Here is a 14,823-nt window from a genome sequence, read left to right as displayed (position 1 = left end):
TCCCCTTGGCAATGAGCTATTTAATCCCCCTAGGCAATAAGCAATTTTAGTCTCCATTGGCAACAAACTATTTGATCCCCCTTGGCAGCAAGCAATTTTATTCTCCCTTGGCAATGAGCATGAAGCCCCTTAGCATTGAGCATGAAGCCTCTGGCATCGAGCATGACGTTCCTAGCAATGAGCATGTAGGTAAGTGGCACTTATTTGTCAGATATATAATGGGCATTACGGTGTGTTATATAGTATGTAACAAGCATCATGTGTGGCCTTATGTGTAATTGGCATTACGACATGTGACTTTTTGTGTAATGGGTATTATTTTAGGCCGCGCCCCCTTTTCGTACCGCCTACTACAAATCAGGGGGGGGGGGGGTGGGTGTGAAACATGCCCCTGCTCCGGGCACCATGGCATCTAGCTACACTGCTGACCATTACTGTATGGGGTGTCAGGGTATTAAGCACTTTTTGCCATTCCACAAACACCAGAGTAGGATGTTTATAAAGGACTTTATTCCACTATACCGTTATACCCTATTATATGCACCCTGCCTGCCAATGTTCCACACACTGAATATGGGATGCAGTGATTGTTATAGAAAGTCAGATTTTTTCCTAAAATCGTCAATGTTAGGAAAAATCAGTGGGACTAGATCTGTGACCCCGGTTACCAATTAGCTTAGTGAGTCCGTAATTATTCACCTTCCATAGGGGTGTATACTCACAGCCTAGCGAACAGGTCAGCCCCGCCGAACGCTCGCCAACCCCCCCCCCCCCCCCCCCCCCCCCCCATCCCCCACTTCACCAGGGCTGCTCGCATCCCCTCGCTAGCATGCTGCTGAAGGGAGAGGAATCATTGGACGGTCCAATGATTTTTCTCCCCTTCATAAAAAAAGTCAGTCTAATCTGGAATCTGCAGGGAGCATGCACCCCCACAGCACCAGCTCCCCCAAGCCACTGCATGGACTGCAGCACCATTGATACGCTACTGGTCCCCGGGACTCCCAGCACCACCAGTGGCAAGATAGAGGGGAGACCATCAGAGACCCCAGCAATTTGAATAAAAAGATTAAAAAGTAATCAACTTGTGTAATTATGCATTTTTTCTTTTCCGACAAAAGTATTCATAAGCTGTATATACAGTCCATTCATATGGAAAATCAGGAGAGCAGCCCCAGACATCCCAGCAGGATGCAAGATGCAGGTGGGCAGCAAGTCCACAAGGTGGCAGCAGGCACACAGGAGACAAACAGGAGAGCTCTTCTTACATACTAGGTGATTCATCGCGCCCTACGGGCGCTCTTCACACCGTCGTAAGGGGCTGCGCCCCCTTAATTTGTGAACGTTTGTATATGAGAAATATGGTTAGAATTGTATAAAAGATGCCCTGTATTGCAACTTAGGTGTCCGCGAATCGCGGGAGGGGGGGTCGAGGAGGGTGCCGCGAATTGCAGGAGGGGGGGTCGCGGGGGGTGCCGCGAATTGCAGGAGGGGGGGTTGTGGGGGGTGGATGCTGCGAATCGCGGGAGGGGAGGGATTGCAGAGAATCGCGGGAGGGGGGTCGCGGGGTGGGTTGCCGCAAATCGCGGGAGGGGGGTTACGGGGGCGGGGGTTGCGGCGAATCATGGTAGAGGGGGTCGCGGGGTGGGGTGCCGAGAATCGCGGGGGGGTGTGTGTGTGCCGTGAATCGCGGGAGTGGGGGTTGCGGGGGGTGGGGGGGGTGTGACGCGAATCGCCACAAGAAAAAATCAACACAGAAAGGTCAACACATGTAAATGTTGACATAAGTGTGGCACTTCATTGGTGTCCATGTCGACACATGAGAATGAATATGAAAACATTCAAAAAATGAAAAAAAAAACTTCAAAAACTCATGTCAACCTTTTTCATTGTCGACCATAGCCATGTCAGTGTTTTCTATGTGCAATTTAATTCTGGAGCTGCCGCGAATCGCGGGGGGGTGCCGCGAATTGCGGGAGGGGGGGTCGCGGGGGTGGGTGCCGCGAATCGCGGGAGGGGGGGGTTACGGGGCGGGGGTTGCGGCGAATCATGGGAGGGGGGGTCGCGGGGGTGTGCCGTGAATCACGGGAGGGGGGGTCACGGGGTGGGCTGCCGAGAATCGCGGGGGAGGTGTGTGTGTGCCGTGAATTGTGGGAGTGGGGGTTGTGGGGGGGGGGGGTGTGACACAAATCGCCACAAGAAAAAATCAACACAGAAAGGTCAACACATGTAAATGTTGACATAAGTGTGGCACTTCATTAGTGTCCATGTCGACACATGAGAATGAATATGAAAATATTCAAAAAAATGAAAAAAAAAAACATCAAAAACTCATGTCAACCTTTTTCATTGTCGACCATAGCCATGTCAGTGTTTTCCATGTGCCATTTAATCCTGGGGCTGCCGCGAATCGCGGGGGGTGCCGCGATTTGCGGGAGGGGGGGGTTGCGGGGGGTGGGTGCCGCGAATCGCGGGAGAGCGGGGTTCATGGGGGTTCCGGTGGGGGGTTGTCGCGAATTGCGGGAGGGAGGGGGTCGCGGGGGGGTGCCGCGAATTGCCGGAGGGGGGGTTGCGGGGGGTGTGACGCGAATCGCCACAAGAAAAAAATCAACACAGAAAGGTCAACACATGTAAATGTTGACATAAGTGTGGCACTTCATTGGTGTCCATGTCGACACATGAGAATGAATATGAAAATATTCAAAAATTTACAAAAAAACTTCAAAAACTCATGTCAACCTTTTTCATTGTCGACCATAGCCATGTCAGTGTTTTCCATGTGCAATTTAATTCTGGAGCTGCCGCGAATCACGGGAGGGTGCCGCGAATCGCGGGAGGTGGGGTCGCGGGGGTGGGTGCCGCGAATTGCGGGAGGTGGGGGGTCACGGGGGGTGCCGCGAATCGCGGGAGGGGGGGTTGCGGGGGGGTCAACACATGTAAATGTTGACATAAGTGTGCCACTTCATTGGTGTCCATGTCGACACATGACAATGAATATGAAAAAATAAAAAAAATTAAAAATAAATCTTCAAAAACTCATGTCAACCTTTTTCATTGTCGACCATAGCCATGTCAGTGTTTTGCATGTGCTATTTAATCCTGGGGCTGCTGCGAATTTAGGGGGGGGGTGCCGCGAATCGCGGGAGGGGGGTCGCAGGGGGGGTGCCGCCAATCGTGCAAGGGGGGGTCGCGGGGTGGTTCTTTTTGCCGCGAATCGCGGGAGGGAGGTCGTGGTTGGGGTGTTTTTTCCGCGAATCGGGGGGGGGGGGGTGTGTGTCACGGGGGAGGGTTTGCTGCGATTCGCGGGAGGGGGGGTCGCGGGGTGGTGGTTATGCCGCGAATTGCGGGAGGGGTCATGGGGGGGTTCTTTTTGCAGCGAATCGTGGGAGGGGGGGTCGCGGGGGTGTTTTTGCTGCGAATCGCGGTAGGGGGGGTCGTGGGGGAGCGGGTGTTTTTGCCGCGAATCGCGGGAGGGGGGGCGCGGGGGGGGGGTTTTGCCGCAAATCGCGGGAGGGGGGCGCTCACCTGGTGGCTGTGGAGTAGCAGTGCTGGGCAACATGGGAAGGCAGTTTGTGTCTGTCACTGTCTGTGGGCTCACTGCGCTGGTTCTCTGTCACATACCTCCCAACATGACCCTCTCCAGGAGGGACACAATGCTCTGTTTCTAGACTTCCCCTTAATGTATGATTGCCATCACCTGTTTTAAACAGGTTAATTTCTCAGAAAGGTGTTCAGCACAGATGAAGGCAATCACACATTAAGAGGAAAGTCCAGGAACAGAGCGTTATAGACACAGACACCCACTTTGAGTGACAGATGTAGCCAAATATATAGGAGATAATGAATGCTATGCAAGCTGTGCACAATATACAGTATACAACTTTTCCTGCTAATACAAGGAGACGGGATCGCATGGAACCAATGGGAAAGGTAGCAGGGCGCTAGGTTTTGGGATGCGAGTTGGGTTCTGCTAGCCATGTAGACTTGCACTGAGTTTTCTGAAGAAATCTACATTTCTATGTGCCCATCCCCTAGTGGAGTGGAAAACCAAAAGTGCAGAATCCCTCTTAATGAATAATCATGCACTTGGAGTTTATGTTAGACAGGTACTTGGAGGTGTATATGATGTGGGACAGGTACGTGGAGGTGTATGTGATGTGGGACAGGTACGTGGAGGTGCATGTGATATGGGACAGGGACGTGGAGGTGTATGTGATGCGGGACAGGTACGTGGAGGTGTATGTGATGCGGGACAGGTACGTGGAGGTGTATGTGATGTGGGACAGGTACGTGGAGGTGTATGTGATATGGGCAGGGGCGGATCAAGGATAAAATGACAGGGGGGGCACCATGATAAAAAAGGGTTTGGGTGGGGGAGGGGCGGTGTTAGTGTTGCCAGAGTACATGCTAAGAGAGCGGCAGGAGAGGGTGGGAATGGAATTAAAAATAGGCCCTGGCATTTAAAGTACGCAGGCCCACCATGGCGACAAAAGTGAAGGCTGTAGTTGTGCGCGCGCCAAAGGCGCGCTCCGGAAAAGGGGGTGTGGCCACTCAACAGGGGGCGTGTCAACACCATATACAACTTCTACACATTATGCAACAAAATACTAGACCCTATTATACTTGCCCCTTACACATGATGCCAAATGGAATGAGCCAAAATTGACATAATGCCACATGGATTGAGACAAAATTCAAATAATGCCACATGGATTGTGTCAAAATTCACATAATGCCACACGGATTAAGCCAAAATTCACATAATGCCAAATGGATTGTGTCAAAATTCACATAATGCCACACGGATTGAGCCAAATGCATAAAATGCCATACGGATTGAGCCAAAATTCACATAATGCCACATGGATTGAGCCAAAATTCAAATAATGGCACACGGATTGAGCCAAAATTCACATAATGCCACATGGATTGGGAAAAAATTCACATAATGCCACACGGATTGAGCCAAAATTCCCATAATGCCACATGGATTGAGCCAAAATTCACATAATGCCACACGGATTGAGACAAAATTCACATAATGCCACATGGATTGAGACAGAATTCACATAATGCCACACAGATTAAGCCAAAATTCACAATACACTTCATAAACAGGGACATTGTCCACCAAAGGCTCGCATTAAACTTTTACACCATAATGTCCATTACACGTTAAGTTACACGGCATGATGTCCATTATGTGTTATGCCAAACACCATAATGCTTAATATAAATTATGCTACATAAGTGCTGCTTCTCTACATGCTCATTGCCAAGGGTTCCATGCTCATTGCTAGAGGTTCCATGCTCATTGCCATGTGGGATTACATGCTCATTGCCAAGGGCGAATACATGCTCGTGGTAAATGGGGGACAGCCGCCGCCAGGCAGAAGTGATAGCCACTGATAGTGGCAGAGCCTGGCTGTATTCAGAGCACTGCAGGTCCCGGCTATTTGAAATAATACCCCTTTCACACCAGAAAATGCATTCCCAGGTTGGCCCCTTTTACACCAGCCTAGTCCCTGCATTTTCTGGTGTGAGGGGGAGAGAAAACCACCCCTTCCCCCTTTGACCAGTTATCTCATTTAACCGGCTATATCTTTGGAACCAACTGACCCATTTACATGAGATAAGTATTATATTGAAGAACTTTTGAGTGGGCTTTGAATGATTTTGGTCCAGTGAAACTGGAACGTTTGGTTCCAGAGTAATCTGTCCTCAAAGAACATGAACAGCCATGAAATTACATTTCAAAAATAAAAAAATCGGTTTACATGCAATATCTCTGGAACCGATTGACCGATTTGGACCAGCCTGGTATCATATTGAAGGTCAAGCGATTTGGAAATGAATGAAATCAACCACAAGCTTTTGTGATGCCAGGGCGGGAACTGGCAGCCGTCGGAATCGGGTGGGGGTCGGAATTGACGGGTCCACTGGCGTAACTAAGCCACCGCAGCCCCCGCCATGGCGGGGAGGCGCAGAGTAACTATGGGCGCCTGGGGGGCTGCAGGGCTATAGTTACCCACTGCGCTGCTGCCCGGCCGCATCTGCGGTCACTGCCCGTCACTCGCTCCCGGCGCCGGCTCCTGCTGATAATGAAAAGTGACACTTAGAAAATGGCTGCCCCCGTATTGCAGACAGTTTTGGCAGCCATTTTCTAAGAGTCACTTTTCATTATCAGCAGGAGCCGGCGCCGGGAGCGAGTGACGGGACAGTGACGCAGATGCGGCCGGGCAGCAGCGCAGCGGAGTCAGCGCAGACAGGTATGGGTATGGGTAGGGGTAGGGGTGGGGGCGCGCCGAAAAAAATTGGGGGGGGGGGGGGGGGCGCGCCGAAAAAAATTGGCGGGGGGGGGCGCAAAATATATAGTTACGCCACTGGACGGGTCCCATATTATCCTATGGGGAAAAAACGTTACAGGTTTGCCAGGCGATATCTCCGGTTCCCGGGGGGCTAGAGACACGGGGCTGGGCTCGTTGGAAAGCCCTGATCCTCAGCTACAAAATAAATGACAGGGGGGCACGTGCCCGGGTGCCCCCCCCCTGAATCCGCCACTGGATATGGGACAGGTACGTGGAGGTGTATGTGATGTGGGACAGGTACGTGGAGGTGTATATGGTGTAAGACAGGTACGTGGAGGTGTATATGGTGTAAGACAGGTACTTAGAGGTGTATATGGTGTGGGACAGGTACGTGGAGGTGTATGTGATGCGGGACAGGGACGTGGAGGTGTGTGTGATGCGGGGCAGGTACGTGGAGGTGTGTGTGATGCGGGACAGGTACGTGGAGGTGTATGTGATGCGGGACAGGTACGTGGAGGTGTATATGATGCGGGACAGGTACGTGGAGGTGTATGTGATGCGGGACAGGTACGTGGAGGTGTATGTGATGCGGGACAGGGAAGTGGAGGTGTATGTGATGCGGGACAGGTACGTGGAGGTGTATGTGATGCGGGACAGGTACGTGGAGGTGTATGCGATGCGGGACAGGTATGTGCAGGTGTATGATGCGGGACAGGTATGTGCAGGTGTATGTGATGCGGGACAGGTATGTGGAGGGGGGGGGGTGCATTGCAGGTGACAACCGAGAAATATAATGAATGTCTAATTTATACCATGCTTGTTGCCATCACCCGCCCCGATGTTCTGTGGGTATGTAAAGTTCTGAAGGTAACTGCCAGATGGCACCATTAATTTATGCACATTGTGCAACAGTGCCAGTGTGGCAGCATAAAGCCAAAGTCTCCTTCACACACCACAAGCATTAGATCCTACATGCCAGCTGTATAACCTTCATGACATGCACTTGGGCAGTACGACTAGCGAGTCCCTGAGCGCCCATACACGTGTGTATAACAGCATTAGATGCACATGGGCAATATAACCAACAGATATATTATAACCAAGCGCAGGGCACTGAGTTATAGCCTAAGCTGCCGTTTAAAAGGGATACTCAACCCTCAAACTGGACCAAAAACAAGACAAAAGCTGTAAACGGCTCTTAGAGACTATACCACAAGTAATCAGATAAAAAATGAAAAACAAATTTATTAACACAATAATACATTCACAATACCACCGGCCGGTAGAACAATTATGTGCACATTTAAAAACTAATAAGCATCAAAAAACTAAAATTATTATTAAAATGTCTGTGACTTAAGCTGCAGCATGTATGGTTTTAGTGCATAGCTGATAAGCCGATATTTGCCCAATTGGGCTTTTGGCAATAACACAGAGGCTGGATGGTTAGTATTGTTAAGACAGTGAAAGATCCTTTTTTGTTTGACCTTTTTTAGTTAGGGAAAATAATGCCCCAATTCACACAGTTAGGCAAAGTTAGTGCAGTCCAGCTCTCAAGCGTATTAGTCAGTCATTCAGGCACTCAATTATGCGGGACCCCCTGGTCACTTTGATGTTCGGGCAATTTGTTGCAAGCGGCCACCTACTCAAGGTATGTTATGACCTTTGACAGCTTGTTATATGCTTATCGCTCCACCAGATAGTAATTTGTAATCCACTTTGTTGGGAGGAAGTGCGTGCCTGGAGCGGGTCCCCGGCTGCTGGTCTTACCGATATTGCAGCCTTCTCTAGGACTCCCGGCTCCGGCATTCTTCTCTCAGGCTCTCGTGGTTTAGTGGCGAAGGCGATGCTTGATGATGCGTTTCCCTGCCTCTCTCGTCAGCGGCTTCATCAGATGAGCGCCGTTTACAGCTTTTGACATGGGCAGTATGACTGGAGAGTCCCTGAGCGTCCATACAGGTGTGTATAGCAGCATTACATGCACATGGGCAGTATGACTGGCGAGTCCCTGAGCGCCCATACACGTGTGTGTATAACAGCATTACATGCACATGGGCAGTATGACTGGCGAGTCCCTGAGCGCCCATACAGGTGTGTATAGCAGCATTACATGCACATGGGCAGTATGACTGGTGAGTCCCTGAGCGCCCATACACGTGTGTATAGCAGCATTACATGCACATGGGCAGTATGACTGGTGAGTCCCTGAGCGCCCATACACGTGTGTATAACAGCATTACATGCACATGGGCAGTATGACTGGCGAGTCCCTGAGCGCCCATACACGTGTGTATAGCAGTATTACATGCACATGGGCAGTATGACTGGCGAGTCCCTGAGCGCCCATACACGTGTGTATAGCAGCATTACATGTACATGGGCAGTATGACTGGTGAGTCCCTGAGCGCTCATACATGTGTGTATAGCAGCATTACATGCACATGGGCAGTATGACTGGCGAGTCCCTGAGCGCCCATACACGTGTGTATAGCAGCATTACATGCACATGGGCAGTATGACTGGCGAGTCCCTGAGCGCCCATACAGGTGTGTATAGCAGCATTACATGCACATGGGCAGTATGACTGGCGAGTCCCTGAGCGCCCATACACGTGTGTATAGCAGCATTACATGCACATGGGCAGTATGACTGGCGAGTCCCTGAGCGCCCATACACGTGTGTATAGCAGCATTACATGCACATGGGCAGTATGACTGGCGAGTCCCTGAGCGCCCATACACGTGTATAACAGTGTTACATGCACATGGGCAGTATGACTGGCGAGTCCCTGAGCGCCCATACACCTGTGTATAGCAGCATTACATGCACATGGGCAGTATGACTGGCGAGTCCCTGAGCACCCATACACGTGTGTATAGCAGCATTACATGCACATGGGCAGTATGACTGGCGGGTCCCTGAGCGCCCATACACGTGTGTATAGCAGCATTACATGCACATGGGCAGTATGACTGGCGGGTCCCTGAGCGCCCATACACGTGTATAACAGTGTTACATGCACATGGGCAGTATGACTGGCGAGTCCCTGAGCGCCCATACAGGTGTATATAGCAGCATTACATGCACATGGGCAGTATGACTGGCGGGTCCCTGAGCACCCATACACCTGTGTATAGCAGCATTACATGCACATGGGCAGTATGACTGGCGAGTCCCTGAGCGCCCATACAGGTGTGTATAGCAGCATTACATGCACATGGGCAGTATGACTGGCGGGTCCCTGAGCGCCCATACAGGTGTGTATAGCAGCATTACATGCACATGGGCAGTATGACTGGCGGGTCCCTGAGCGCCCATGCACGTGTATATAGCAGCATTAGCCTAGGGAACCTGGAACCTTTAATCAGGCCCTGGGCCCTGCTATCTCAGCTGCTGTTTGGGATCCAGAACAATTCCCCCACTCTCACACGCGCTCCCCCCAGTTCTCTCTTTGTACAAAAGTTACGGCAAATCCTGCGAATTGTCCTTTGCTGTATAATTGGTTTTAAATTTCTCGGTTGTGTGGATTTGTGATACAAACTCATTTTTGCAAACACACACTTCATTTAATTGGCCACTGTGAATATAATATCACCACAATAACCCCAGGTGCCATAGAAAATATAAAGCAGGGTGGGGGTGTGGGTAACACTTGAAGATATTACCAACTGGAACTCATCGCCGGCCCTCGGTGTTATCTGTTTGATCATGACACAGGAGGGTCAGCAAATCATTGTTGTGAGGCCACGCCCCCTTATGCAAATTGGCGCAGATCTTAAGGTGGCCATACATCAGAAAGATATTGTACCCAATCATACAATCTCAATTGATTGTAAGATGGATTGTATGCAGATTGCGTGCACATCTTGTGTACACAAATCATACAATCAATCATCAGATGGATTGTATGACTGATTGTATGATGGATTGTATGCAGATTGTGTGCACATCTTGCATACACAATCATACAGCAGATGGATTGTATGACTGATTGTAAGATGGATTGTGTGTAGATTGTGTGTCCAAAAACCACCAAGGACTGCCGGGGATTTCAAGGGAAATTGTACACAATCATGAGCGCAATCGATCTTAAGATCGATCTTTCTGATGTATGGCCAGCTTTACTGCTCATCCGCAGATCCATAAACATCGGATTTGTGCATAAACCATCAGAGCTACAGACTGGCGCCCACTGTACCAATCTCTCTTGGGTGACATTGAGGCAGTAATGCTGTAGTCCTTGCTGGCGGATCGCCAGAACGTCCCCGCTGGCGATCCGCCAGCAGCCTCGCCATCCATCAGACTGAGACGCGCGTGCGTCTCACACGCACGCGCGTCTCAGTCTCCGTCGGCGGGGCGACAGAAACCCTGTCCGTCTCTGCCTCAGAGAGACGGACAGGGTTAGGGGGGGGGTGGGTGCGGGCAGGCGGTGGGGACCCCGGGTTACCGCCGACAAGGACCCGGGGGAGCGGATGGAAGCGCCGCGGGAAGGGGACGCGCGCGCCTCTCGTGTGCGCGCGTCCCCTTCTCGCCATCGATATGGCGCTGGCGGGGGATGGCGGCTGGCTTCGCCAGCGCCATCCCCTGCCTGGATGGGACATGCCCCATCTGTATATTGTACATTTTATGGCCCGCTCTGCACAAACAGTATTTCAAAGCATTTCACACGCATTCTTGTCACGTAATAAACTCATTTTGATACGGTGGTTGTCTGAAAAACAATGTAAGCGGAAAAGTCGCAGCATTCGGCGCATGACACGCAAAAATGATAAGGGAGCTCTATAGGAGCGATTTGTAAGAGGTTCATTAATTTACTAAACCTTCTAAGAATGAAGAGATGCTGTTGCCCATGGTAACAAATCACGTCTACTATTTCATCCTAGAAAATGATTGACAGGATCTAATTGGTTGCTATAGACAACATCACCTGTTTTCATTTTTAGAAGCTTTTAGACCACAGAACCACAGAGGGTAGGCATGGCTGAGGTCAACAGGTCATTTCCTGTGATGGGCAGCTCCTTGCATGCCATCGCCGGGAGTTGTAGTTTTGTGACTACTCAGGCTGACAGAGGTGCGCCCAACTCTCCATACAGTAACAGTACCCGTCTTCAGATCTGTTATCAGCCTCTGAACGCTTTCAATCTCTAGTTCTGTTTGTAATGATTGAAATGTCAATGAGCCCGTTTTTTTCCTGTCCCCGTACCCAGCATGCTTTGCAGTACGAGATTGCGGTCATGGTGGAATGTGGTCATTGAGAGCCGGACAGTGGAGTAATAAGATGAAGATAAACATTGGTTCATTGTCCGTCTCTTCCCACAACAATGTGGTGCAAAGTCTGGCTGTATAAATAAGCAGGTTATACACGCTAGCTTTGTTAGTTCTCCATCCTGCAGTGTACACACAGGAGGGACAGACATACAATACTTGTGTACTTAATATGGACACACCTTAAATTGTGGCTGGTTTGATGTGGACACTGACTCGTGTGTTTACGCCAGAGATCTCTAGCAAATGTAAGCACGGATGTCATGTTACTGCCTGAGCGACGCAGGAGAAACGGGGGATTGGGATTATTTCTGATAACAGTCACATACATTAGGTTAACCACGGTATGTCGACACCTGAAATAGGTCAACATTGCTAAGGGGTTGGAAGGTCGACACAAGCATTAGTTAGAGTTGCCTACTTTTAAAGTCTCCTCTACGGGTGAAGACTGTCAGCAGAACTTCAGGAGGCGGGGGCTGATGTAGACGTCATCAAGCCCCACCCCCCCAGTACTGCAAATCCCGCAATTCATGGGTCTTTGAGGAGGGGGCGTGGGTAAATGACATAATTTTCATCTTTAGCCCCACCCCCTCCCCGGACAGCTGTGATCACGGTAGTTTACCGCTACAGCCAGGTAGATTTGGGGGTTGCCGCCGGTATCTCGGAGGGTTGCCCACCTTTCCGCCTTTTGGGAGCCTCCTTCCCCTTCTGGGAGGGTAGGCAACCCTGGCATTAGTTTGACAATGGGAAGGTCGACAGTCAAAAGGTTGACATGAGTTGTTCGTGGGGGTTTTTTTGCGCCGACAAATGCCGACAGGCAACACCATCCACAATGGCATGGCGGGAGAACACAATAGTGTACACGAAGCATGTGGAGAGCAGCGAGCCATGCGAGGGGACACACTACACTTAGATAGTGTCCATGTCGACTATGTCGACATTCAGGATAAAAAAACGCATGTCGACCTTTTGAGTGTCGACCTTTCCATAGTCAACCTTAGCCATGTTGACCTATTTCAGGTGTCAACCTTCAGTGGTTGATTTAATGTATGTCGACCTTCATGCAGTCTACCCTATTACAATGCCAATATCTCTTAGGGAACACATCACATCCGAATCACCCTTTTGTCAATGCTGACCTTTCGGCCATATTGACCTTGTGCCTGTTGACCATTTATAGTTGACCTATTGACGGTCGACCTAGAAACTGTTGACATATCATCTAAGAATGAAGGCTGTATTCTGTGTTGGGGCAGTTGGATGAGGGAAGGTGTGGCTAAGCTGTGAGTATGTGGTTGAAAGGTCGACTAATGCAGCCACTAATGGTCAACAGGAAAAATGGGTACTCTTTACCTAGAAGGGCGCCCATCGCGGCCATCGCGGGCATTGAATGCACTAAAAAATCGCATGCGATGCGACCGACGCGATGGCCGCGATTTCCCATAGGGAACAATGTTAAATGTCCCAATTGACCCGATTTTTCCATAGGAAACAATGTTAAATGGCCCACAGAGGCCAAATAGGCACCCTGAAGTGTGAAATGGCCCCCACAATTGTTAACGCCACCCCACGATCAACGTGAACCCGAAGCGTGGCGAGCTCAGCGAGCCCCGCGTGGGGACGCGGATACCTTCACAGGTATCCGCGTCCCCTCGCGGGCTTCACAGCTGTCCGCGTCCCCTCGCCACGCTTCGGGCTCGGTGGCTCGCTGCGCTCGCCACACTTTCTATTCTCAACTCCACGCCGACGTGGATAGTGGGGGTATGAAAAGGTCGTAGGACGCGTACCGCCGCCCCTCGCGGGCTCGCTGCGCTCGCCACGCTTCGGGTTCACGTTGATCGGGGGGTGGCGTTAACTATTGTGGGGGCCATTTCACACTTCAGGGTGCCTATTTGGCCTCTGTGGGCCATTTAACATTGTTTCCTATGGAAAAATCGGGTCAATTGAGACATTGAACAGGAAAATCGGGTCAATTGGGACATTTAACATTGTTCCCTATGGGAAATCGCAGGCATCGCGTCGGTCGCATCGCATGCGATTTTTTGGTCGCATGCGATGCGACTGACGCGATTTTTTTTTACTAACGATGCCCACGATCAAAATCGTGGGCGCCCTTCTAGGTAAAGAGTACCAAAAAATGTCTACACACATGCATTAGGTCGACATGGTCAAAAAGTTGACACAAGGAAAAATTTGACATGTATAAAGGCTGCAATGAGTTTTTTACAATTTCCCCCCTCAAAAAAGGACATGTTCCTACTTTACCATCCCAATGGACATGGAGGGGAATAGATAGTGCCTGAAGCATAGCGAGCGCAGCGGTACACTTATACAGTGTCAGTGTTGACATTGGTCGACATAGACAATTTCCCCCCAAAAAATATGTTGACCTTTTTCTCGTGTGTTGACCTTTGCCTGATAAACTTTAGTGGTCGACCTAGACCAGGCATGTCCAAACTATGGCCCTCCAGCTTTGTGAAACTACAAGTCCCATCATGCCTTGCCACAGTTTTGTTATTAGGGAATGGTAAAACTATGGCAAGGCATGCTGTGATGTGTAGTTTCACAACAGCTGGAGGACCATAGTTTGGGCATGCCTGACCTAGACAACGGTGACCATTGGACCCAATACCATAATCTGTGCTGGTGATGGTACCGGCGGGGACAGCTGCCTCCCAGAGTCCCTCCAGCGAATAGGTGTCACCATGGACGGGCTTCTCTCTGACAGACTACCAACGGAGCTTCTCCCCAGCGGCGTAACTATAGCACCGCAGCTCCCGCCACCGCGGGGGGGGGGGGGCGCAGTGCATGTGGGGGCGCCGGGGGCTGCGGTGCTATAGTTACACCCCCCCCCCAATCCCCCGCAGACTTACCTATCTCGCTGGTCCCGGCGGCTCCGTTCTTCTGCTGAGGACCACCACAAAATGGCCGCCCCCATATAGCACACAGTTCTCTGAAACTGTCTGCTGTATGGGGGTGGCCATTTTGTGGTGGTCCTCAGCAGAAGAAGAACGGAGTCGCCGGGACCAGCGCGATAGGTAAGGCTGCAGGGGATTGGGGGGGGGGGATTTGCATGGGCGGCGGGGGATTGGGGGTGCTTGGCGGGGCAGCGGCGGGGGGCGCGCCCCCCCTAACGGCGGGGGGGGCCGCGCCCCCCCCTAATGGTGGGGGGGCACCCAAAACTTAGTTACGCCACTGCTTCTCCCCCTAAGTGACGGGGGGTAGAGCACACATCAATTCATCTCATCTGAAT

The sequence above is a fragment of the Crinia signifera genome, chromosome 1, assembly GCF_055691185.1.
Source record: "Crinia signifera chromosome 1, ASM5569118v1, whole genome shotgun sequence".
Taxonomy (NCBI): domain Eukaryota; kingdom Metazoa; phylum Chordata; class Amphibia; order Anura; family Myobatrachidae; genus Crinia; species Crinia signifera.
This window is presented reverse-complemented; position numbering follows the sequence as displayed.